The sequence below is a fragment of the Lissotriton helveticus genome, chromosome 5_1, assembly GCF_964261635.1.
Source record: "Lissotriton helveticus chromosome 5_1, aLisHel1.1, whole genome shotgun sequence".
Lineage (NCBI taxonomy): Eukaryota > Metazoa > Chordata > Amphibia > Caudata > Salamandridae > Lissotriton > Lissotriton helveticus.
The window spans coordinates 414,592,997-414,600,518 of NC_136065.1; the positions used below are offsets into that span (position 1 = coordinate 414,592,997).

Genomic DNA, 7,522 nt, shown 5'->3' on the forward strand with positions numbered 1-7,522 from the left:
ATTTGTTGTAATTCTTCCTATGTCGCCTTACTCCCGTAACTAAATTTACATTTTTATAATACGATGTGATTGCACATTGAATTTAGGTTTAAAATATTATATTAGTTGACCGTTTGAATTCCCCTTTTCAGTGCCCCCGAGATAGGAGAACTCTTTGAGTCCCTCGTTCCTTTTTATTATACTAGTGATCGGAAAGTATATGGAGTCCTTCCTCTGTGTTTATGAAATATCTCCTGAGTCCATCGTTGTTTTCTTGCTTTTAAAAATACACACCTGATATCACTCTGTGTCAGTAACTTCCGGAACACAGCGTTTAAATAACGGGCACTTTCAAACAAACGGCGCTGTTTGTTCAAGAAGCCGTGAATCCCACGCCTCGCTTCCAGTCTTTGCCGAATTGACATCAAATCCATTTAGGTGAGTGACTTAATGCCGGGATACATTTTCGACGGGTTTAGTTTCTAACTGAAAAAATTATTCACACGCACGGTCATCTCCTAAAGGCCATGCCTTCTAAATAAATACTTTCCTTCTTTTTATTTTTTGCATATATATCGGTTACTATCCGTTCAGCGCAAAGGAGGCTCTTCACATCAAGAAGACTATCCTAGTGCAAGTTTATGCAGCCTCTATTATACTCGAGGTACGTGCCAAACCTTAAATTATAACTACGAGTTAATTCTTAGACCAGGGAACATGTGAATAATATTTCTTGTATCTACTATTCCCATTTTTTGCAGTCCCTAAAAATACGCTATTAACTACACAACTGGGAAGCGAGGCAGGATGTTTATCATTCTTTAATCAGGTACCCACATAATTCCTGACATTTTTCCAATGCCTTAAAAAAAAAAAAAAAACCCTGACTATTTTCTAATATACGTTATCACTGTTTGTTTCATTTATAGAATGAAAATGAACTTCGAGAGTAGATATTCTTAACAGTATAGAAACAGGAATCAGTTTTGGAGATACCAAATCAGGTAATAGTAGCTGCTTATTTATTATTTTTTGTATCTTTCAAAATGACGCTTTTGAAACCAATTTTCGACGTTGACCTGTGCCTCTTTTTAACTCATTGTTACCTGTTCTTTTTTGAGTTTGGATGTTTGGGAATTTGGATTTTGGTTACATAAATCCAAATTGACACTTATAAGAATTAATCGTTGAAACTATGCCGACTTTAACCATCAGATGTTTACAAATGTGCTGCTTTGCTCGGTTGGTAAAGTAACACATGTCTGACCTATGATCTTTACTATTATTATCAATATAGGTCATCCCTAATTAGGAATAGATTAATCATGGGAACCTTATGAAATGATCGCATTTATTAACCCGTTCATAGGCAACATTGACTACATATAATTAAATCTTGTTTTTGTTTCAGCTTATCCGGCATTTTTGCCTCAGCTTTATCATACTATAGTTCATATTTGAGATCTTCATTTTACAACTCAGTCCATGTAAATATACGTAAATACTGAATACAATTGTTTGCACTAAATAATCGGTTCACTAGATCAGCGGTGGACCACTTTCATCAAGAACTTGTTGATCCCTGGTTGGACTCTGAGATTTTAGTCACATGAAATTAATTTACTGCGTAATATCTTAGATCAATAAATGAGATCCTTACCATTCACATAACATCATTTTTCGCGCCCCCAACCAAACCCCCCCTTCTCTCCATCCTTGATCATTGAATTCCAGTTTGAAATTGAAATGCACAAGGAAATGAAGGCCCACGACTTGGGCATTGTAGAGTTATTTAAAACTCAGCTTTGTTGTACCAAAAGAGGTTGTAGTTTAATTGTTGTTTGTTGCCAATATTATTATTTATGTTTATTATAGGTGTAGATTGCATACTGTTTTGAATATTATTTTTTATTTTAACTTTATCTATTTTAGGTTATACGTGGCAACTCCAGAAGAAGGCGCAGGTCGCCGAAACGCGCGTAGAGAACTATCTGTTATGCCACTTTTTAAACTGATTTGATTAATTTTGAATGTATTTTGATTATGTATTGTCGAATTTATGAATATTTTAATATTGTCCATTTAATGACTAAATTGTATGTTTTGTAACTGCTATTTTTAACAAAGTCTATAATAAATTTTGAGTACAGACCTTCTACTTCCTCTTTTTTAATTTATCTAATTAGAATTTTTTCTCTATTCAAGTGCCATGGTTGTTATTTTCACACGCTATTATTACCTGACCCTGGACTTGTAGTATCCACTTTTTTTAGGGGGTGGTCCTTGTTTTCTTCACATAATTTTCCCACAGCTTGTCTGTGCAGGGCTATTTCGGTTTCAGTTAGATATTATCAAATGGTTATGTTTATCTTTTGATCAAAGTCATTGTAATTCATTTCTTTGTGCATTCTCTTTCAGACAATCTCTATACCCAATTGGTTCCGGTATATTGTTTCCCTGCTTTAATATGGCCTTACAAAAAACCTTTGGCTTCTCAGATGAAGATTTTGCCACTCTTGTTGGTACATCGACCCCTTTTGGTAATTCTTCAAATGAATCAAGTCGCCATAATGATGATAGCAAAAAACTCCTTGAGCTTAAAAAGAAATTAAAACGCATTGAAGCCCATTGAGAATTTATGTTAGCCTATCTGCGTCTTGGGATCATTCCCATGGGTCTTCGTGTCCGAAATATCCCTGGCCTATTTGTGCATTATAAAGCCTTTTTAGAAAGATGGAGTATGATCGCTAGTAGGTGCTCGCGTGACCTCATGATCTTGATCATTGAAACAGCTAAAGAACTCGCAGTTGAAGTAAGAGCAGAAATAGATGAATTGGAAGATAGAATAAAAAAGTTGGGTAGTTTAGATGAAGCGATGAAGAGAATCGAGGAATGCAATAAGGAGCTTGAGTCTTTCTCTAGTTATCTGGAAAAGCGAAAAAATGATAAATTGTTAAAAGATAAAAGATTCAGTACAATAGAGAATACCTATCCCTACTTGAGAGTCGATTTCTACCAAAATAACCATTTTGTAGAAGAAAATAGAGGTCAACAACAGAGAGTTAAAACTTTCTCTGACACCACAGACTCTGATAATGATGCTCATGAGGCTTATTACGAACCTGAGGCCAATTTTAACTCCAACCAAAATAGACGTAACCAAAGGCAACCTTTTTTAGGGAACCGCGGGACAGGCCGGGGACGCCCGAGGGTCCGTTTTCAAGGACAAACCCGAGGGAATTACAAGCCCCAACATTACCATCAAGAGGAGGAACCCCAATTTGTCCGCGAGACGAGGAGCAGACAATATTGGAAACAGGGAATTTAATTCCCATTTTCAATCTAACTACAACAGAATTGGATGATCCTAGCATTAGGTTATTGTCAAAAGGCCTTTCATATGTTCCTCATGCAACAATCAATATATTTGAACTGTACCGTGACATAATCTCTTTTTTTAGAAAGATCCGCCTGAAAAAATACTTCTCCTCTTGTCCTTCATTAGAAAATGGAATTAATAGTGCTAGTCATCTTTGCCTTCCATCCACTTTTAGCCCTTCTTTGGAACAGCTTGGCCCTGAAGTGGCCACATTTGAGTTGGTTGTTCTTAAAAAATTAGATCTAGCACTTCGCTATATACCGAAACCATTATATAATCTGAGCAAAGAAGAATATCAGGCTTTACACTCCTTGTCCTCCAATAATAACTTTACTATTAAAGGATGTGATAAAGGAGGTGGAATTGTGATTATTGATTCCACTCAATATGAGAAAAGCATGCTAGAAATGTTACAAGATCCTTTATTCTATAGTCCAGTGAAATCATACTCTACTCTTAACATCTCTAAAGAAATACGATCCCTTACAAACCAAGCTTTGGAAAATGGAGACATCTCTAATAAGGAATATGACTTTCTAAATTATAATCAAGGGAAAATGGCATGTGTGTATGGACTGCCTGAAATACATAAAAATCAGAGCAATCCCCCCTACCGTCCTATAGTTTCCACTATAGGTACAATAACTGAACCCTTGTCTAAATATGTGGACAATTATTTACGTCCACATATTCCCAAGATTAAGTCATATATACGCGACACTGGACACATGATCTCTAGAGTTGAAGGCCTGAAGTTTAACCAGGCACATGACCTATTGGTGACAATGGACGTAGAATCCCTATACAGCAATATACCTATTGCTGAAGCCATGGAGACCACTACATGGTTCATTAATGAACATGGAATTCAATGTCCATCTGATTTTCTACTTGCTTGTCTGAGGATCGTACTGACTGAAAACATTTTTGGATTTGGACCCCATATCTATCGCCAAATCAAAGGAGTGAGTATGGGGGCGTCCGTGGCCCCGTCGATTGCTAACATCTATATGGCGGCTTTTGAAAGGAAATACATCGAAAACGAAGTCGCCCCCTTCTTTGAGTCTATCTCCCATCGGTCCAGATATATCGATGATATTTTCTTTATCTGGACCGATGGGAGAGAAACTCTAGGGGAATTTACTGCCTGGATTAATGAAGCAGATCCTAATTTACGTTTCACTACTCATGTGAGCTCTGAAAGAGTTGAATTCTTAGACATTGTAATAATGTCAGATCAAGGTGAACTCAAAGTCGATCTACATGTAAAACCTACCGCAAGGAACACACTCCTTCATTACAAAAGCTTCCACCCCAGAACGCAAAAAGATAGTATCCCTTTTTCGCAGTTTTTGAGGGTTAGAAGGAATTGTTCGGATCTTGCCGACTTCGACAAACAAGCTATGATTATGCGTTCTAAGTTCATAGATAGAGGTTATCCTCACCGGCTGGTGAGGAATTCATATAAAAGAGCTCGATATTATGATCGAGATTGTCTATTGAGAAATAAACCCTCCAAAGAAAACAAACAAGTGGTCTGCATTACCAAGCATTCCACTGTTAATGCGAAGGTAAAACAAATTATAAGTTCAAATTGGCACATTCTCAACAGTAATTGCACAGTGGAAACAAAATTAGACAAGCCGCTATTTGCTCACAGACGAAATAAAAACATCAAGGATTTTATTGTACATTCTCGTCTTCCAAACCAAGCTGAGAACCAGAAGTTTGTACAGAGGTCAATCTTAACTAATAACCCCATCAGAGGCACAATCCCATGTTCATCTTGTATATCCTGTAGAAATATCATTACAGGTGAAGAATTGAGCCACAATGGACATACCACTAAAGCGAGAGAAATGTGGAATTGCAAAACCACTAATGTTGTCTATTTCATACGCTGTCCGTGCCATCTGGGGCATATAGGGGAGACCTCTAGAATGGTACATACTCGCCTCACGGAACATCGTTCTGCTATCAGAACTAAGAAAATATGTGCACCCATGGTAAAGCACTTTGTTGATCTGAACCATGGCCCCGACGATTTCCAATGGCGCATACTGGAAAAAATCCTTATACCGGACTCTAAAGGTGGAGCTGCGATAAGAAGAAAGAGAGAGGTTTATTGGATTTTTGTCCTTGATACCTTTCGGCGTGGTTTAAATAGCGAAATACCCTGGGAAAATGCTTTAATCTAACCTGACCCACATATATATTTCGGTACAATGTGGGAATAATAGTGTATTGCTATTCAGTAGATCGTTGGATCAAATTAAACGAGTAAATACTTGACTGGTCCTGACTATATTTTGTCTTAGATTATGGGTACATAAGGACACAGTGCCATCTAGTAACTAATAACGGCATTAAATACGTGGTTGTATTTTCATTTTGGAAGATGTCTATTCACTGAATGTCTAAATTTATATAAGAGCCTCCTCCATCTGTGTTTTTGTCGGTTTTACATAGACCACAATTTGTTGTAATTCTTCCTATGTCGCCTTACTCCCGTAACTAAATTTACATTTTTATAATACGATGTGATTGCACATTGAATTTAGGTTTAAAATATTATATTAGTTGACCGTTTGAATTCCCCTTTTCAGTGCCCCCGAGATAGGAGAACTCTTTGAGTCCCTCGTTCCTTTTTATTATACTAGTGATCGGAAAGTATATGGAGTCCTTCCTCTGTGTTTATGAAATATCTCCTGAGTCCATCGTTGTTTTCTTGCTTTTAAAAATACACACCTGATATCACTCTGTGTCAGTAACTTCCAGAACACAGCGTTTAAATAACGGGCACTTTCAAACAAACGGCGCTGTTTGTTCAAGAAGCCGTGAATCCCACGCCTCGCTTCCAGTCTTTGCCGAATTGACATCAAATCCATTTAGGTGAGTGACTTAATGCCGGGATACATTTTCGACGGGTTTAGTTTCTAACTGAAAAAATTATTCACACGCACGGTCATCTCCTAAAGGCCATGCCTTCTAAATAAATACTTTCCTTCTTTTTATTTTTTGCATATATATCGGTTACTATCCGTTCAGCGCAAAGGAGGCTCTTCACATCAAGAAGACTATCCTAGTGCAAGTTTATGCAGCCTCTATTATACTCGAGGTACGTGCCAAACCTTAAATTATAACTACGAGTTAATTCTTAGACCAGGGAACATGTGAATAATATTTCTTGTATCTACTATTCCCATTTTTTGCAGTCCCTAAAAATACGCTATTAACTACACAACTGGGTAGCGAGGCAGGATGTTTATCATTCTTTAATCAGGTACCCACATAATTCCTGACATTTTTCCAATGCCTTAAAAAAAAAAAAAAAACCCTGACTATTTTCTAATATACGTTATCACTGTTTGTTTCATTTATAGAATGAAAATGAACTTCGAGAGTAGATATTCTTAACAGTATAGAAACAGGAATCAGTTTTGGAGATACCAAATCAGGTAATAGTAGCTGCTTATTTATTATTTTTTGTATCTTTCAAAATGACGCTTTTGAAACCAATTTTCGACGTTGGCCTGTGCCTCTTTTTAACTCATTGTTACCTGTTCTTTTTTGAGTTTGGATGTTTGGGAATTTGGATTTTGGTTACATAAATCCAAATTGACACTTATAAGAATTAATCGTTGAAACTATGCCGACTTTAACCATCAGATGTTTACAAATGTGCTGCTTTGCTCGGTTGGTAAAGTAACACATGTCTGACCTATGATCTTTACTATCATTATCAATATAGGTCATCCCTAATTAGGAATAGATTAATCATGGGAACCTTATGAAATGATCGCATTTATTAACCCGTTCATAGGCAACATTGACTACATATAATTAAATCTTGTTTTTGTTTCAGCTTATCCGGCATTTTTGCCTCAGCTTTATCATACTATAGTTCATATTTGAGATCTTCATTTTACAACTCAGTCCGTGTAAATATACGTAAGTACTGAATACAATTGTTTGCACTAAATAATCGGTTCACTAGATCAGCGGTTGACCACTTTCATCAAGAACTTGTTGATCCCCGGTTGGACTCTGAGATTTTAGTCACATGAAATTAATTTACTGCGTAATATCTTAGATCAATAAATGAGATCCTTACCATTCACATAACATCATTTTTCGCGCCCCCAACCAAACCCCCCCCCCTTC

At 36.8% G+C, this 7,522-nt stretch overlaps 2 long non-coding RNA genes across 5 annotated transcripts; both read left to right on the forward strand.

Annotated features, from left to right (window-relative positions):
- The first annotated feature begins 281 nt into the window (after positions 1-281).
- Positions 282-2,125, forward strand: LOC144753187 (uncharacterized). Of its 3 annotated transcripts, none has more exons than XR_013594235.1 (6): positions 282-417; positions 574-643; positions 741-808; positions 909-983; positions 1,391-1,476; positions 1,912-2,125. It is a non-coding gene; the product is annotated as an uncharacterized LOC144753187 (long non-coding RNA). The 3 variants fall into 3 exon arrangements; XR_013594237.1 differs by having other exon boundaries at positions 782-808; XR_013594236.1 differs by lacking the exon at positions 741-808.
- Positions 2,126-6,182: 4,057 nt separating this feature from the next.
- LOC144753188 (uncharacterized) lies at positions 6,183-7,296 on the forward strand. Of its 2 annotated transcripts, XR_013594239.1 has the most exons (5): positions 6,187-6,250; positions 6,407-6,476; positions 6,615-6,641; positions 6,742-6,816; positions 7,224-7,296. It is a non-coding gene; the product is annotated as an uncharacterized LOC144753188 (long non-coding RNA). The 2 variants fall into 2 exon arrangements; XR_013594238.1 differs by lacking the exon at positions 6,615-6,641 and having other exon boundaries at positions 6,183-6,250.
- The last annotated feature ends 226 nt before the right edge of the window (positions 7,297-7,522 follow it).